Below are 2399 nucleotides of genomic sequence, written 5' to 3'. Positions count from 1 at the left end.
GAGTATTTCTATTAATCAATGAAAAATGCAAACAAATACGAAAAAAGAAAAAAGTAACTTATCACATTGTTATAAGGAATTACTTATTTAAAAAAAAAATATTTGTTAAGGAAGAGTATTTTCATAAATCAATGAAAAATATAAACAAATACGAAAAAACAAAGAAGTAACTTATCACATTATTATAAAAAATTACTTATTTAAAGGAGAAATATTTTTAAAGGAAGAGTATTTTCATTATCAGACAAAAATATGAGCAAGCAAGGAAAAGCAAGAAATTATTTTATCACATTAAATAAATAGTTATTTAAAGAAGAAATGTTTATTAAGGAAGAACATTCTTCAATGAAAAATGTAACCAAATGAGAAAAAGTGACGAAATTACTTATCACATTATTATTAAAATTTTGTTTTGTTCATTATACAGTCTGAATGATGCAAGTATAAAGCTAATGAAATTATATAAATCAAAAATAATTTATGCAACTTTCATTCCAATATTTTCTTCTTTTTATCAAATTAAAATTTTTCTATTAACTTAAAAAATTTATTAATAAGGAATTAGGTTTAATAAAGCATTCTAGTAACATTGCCATTTTTTTTTAATCATAATTTATTTCGAGCTACTTGGATCAGGGTCACGTTTCACTAGTTGGAAAAAGTCTAAGCTATTTAGCTAATTTGTGTTAGAAAGAAAACACCTTAGCCAAAGAAGAAAAAAATTAGACCAAATGTCCTTCATTAGCATGCTTGAGTGACTTACTGAAAAAAAGAGTTAATTTCTCAGCTCTCCCAATTTGGTGATCATGGTCGTTTATTTCGACACCAAATGCACGTGATTTGGTGCAATGGCGAACGGAAGAGAGAACTCTCGAGTACAGTATGAACTTTTAAAGTTTGCCAGTAATCCCTTGTGAGATAAATTAGGACGGATAGAGCATCCGCCTCTCAATGAGGTGAACCGGGTTCGAATCCCAGCGATGACTGGTTGATACGAATTCTGCACCCAGCTCGCGCTGACCACAATGATGACTCAAAATATCTTCAGTGGTAGACGGATCATAGGTTAGAGTCTTTTTGACATCAGGTTAACTATGGGAGGTTTTTATGGTTTTTCTTTCCATGTAACCCAAACCTCGGGTTAGTACAATTAAAAAGTCCCCCAAAAGCAAATTTCCCCCTATACTTGATCTAGAAGCTCCTTTGTCTTCTGGATTGGGTTCAAAATTACAAGGCTACGGAGTAGAACATTAATTGTCCTAAATCCTAAATTTGGTCTTCTGTTCAACGACATTTATGGAATAAAATAAAATAATTCATTTGATGCTTTGAAAAGTTTAGATCTTAATATTTGAGGTTTAGTAAACAATGGAGTTATAGTTGTTGTTTCTACTGATACATGGCTTTGCGAACTAAGTCAGGAAAAAAATGAATTGTTCTAAGTACTATGATTGGTTATGGTTGAGGCAGGATTTCTTATTCACAATGGTCCGCACTGAACTGATCGTTAAGACACGGTTCCCAGCAGATCACTGAAGTCAAGCATCACTGGCTGGCTGCGGTCAGTGTGCGGGTGGGTGACCACTTGGATCAGTTTGCGTAGGAACTGAGGGTGTATGGTATTGGTCCTCATTAAACTGTTCCACCGTAAAGTGCTCAATTTCGCGTGCAGGTCGTCGAGCTACCGAAGTGGGGGTGTCATCTCCTTTGCAGAGGATCAAAATTGGGATGCATGCCTTCGGATCATCCTAAGGGATGTTTCCCAGACCGTCGCCAATAGCCCATTGTGCAGCTCTAGTGTGACGTAAATGAATTACAACTACAACAACTTATTCATAGTGTTATTATTTAAATTTAAAGGAACGAACAGCCGAAAATGGATTCCAAAATAGTATGTAAGAACTAGACATCTAAGACAAAGTTTCAGAGATAATAGGAAAAGAAAGCGAGCACTTTACGGTAGAGCAGTTTAACGAGGACCGAAACCGTGCATCCTCGGTCCCTACGCAGACTGATCAAAGTGGTCACCCATCCACTTACTGGGCGCAGACAATGATGCTTGATTTCGGTGTTCTATTGGGAACCGTGTCCTTACGATCACTTCAGTGTGGGACCAATACAGAGAAGGACAGCACAAAAATACATCCAGGGTAATAGCGGGATTCGAACTCACTACCTCCACGCTTCGCACAGAGTTTGGTTCCGCTCGGCCAGGAAGGTCCTTTTAAATTATTATTATTTTATTATGGAATTTTAAGTAGTAGTTCTCCATTTACGTCTCTATAGGCTTGTCTCAATAGGCACACAATAGGCTATTGGTGACTGTCTGAAAAACATCCCTGAGAATGATCCGAAGACCTGTATCCACTGCAGAGGGAATGGAACCCCGCTTTATTATC

This window comes from Parasteatoda tepidariorum, chromosome 4, assembly GCF_043381705.1.
Source record: "Parasteatoda tepidariorum isolate YZ-2023 chromosome 4, CAS_Ptep_4.0, whole genome shotgun sequence".
In the NCBI taxonomy this organism is placed as follows: domain Eukaryota; kingdom Metazoa; phylum Arthropoda; class Arachnida; order Araneae; family Theridiidae; genus Parasteatoda; species Parasteatoda tepidariorum.
This window is presented reverse-complemented; position numbering follows the sequence as displayed.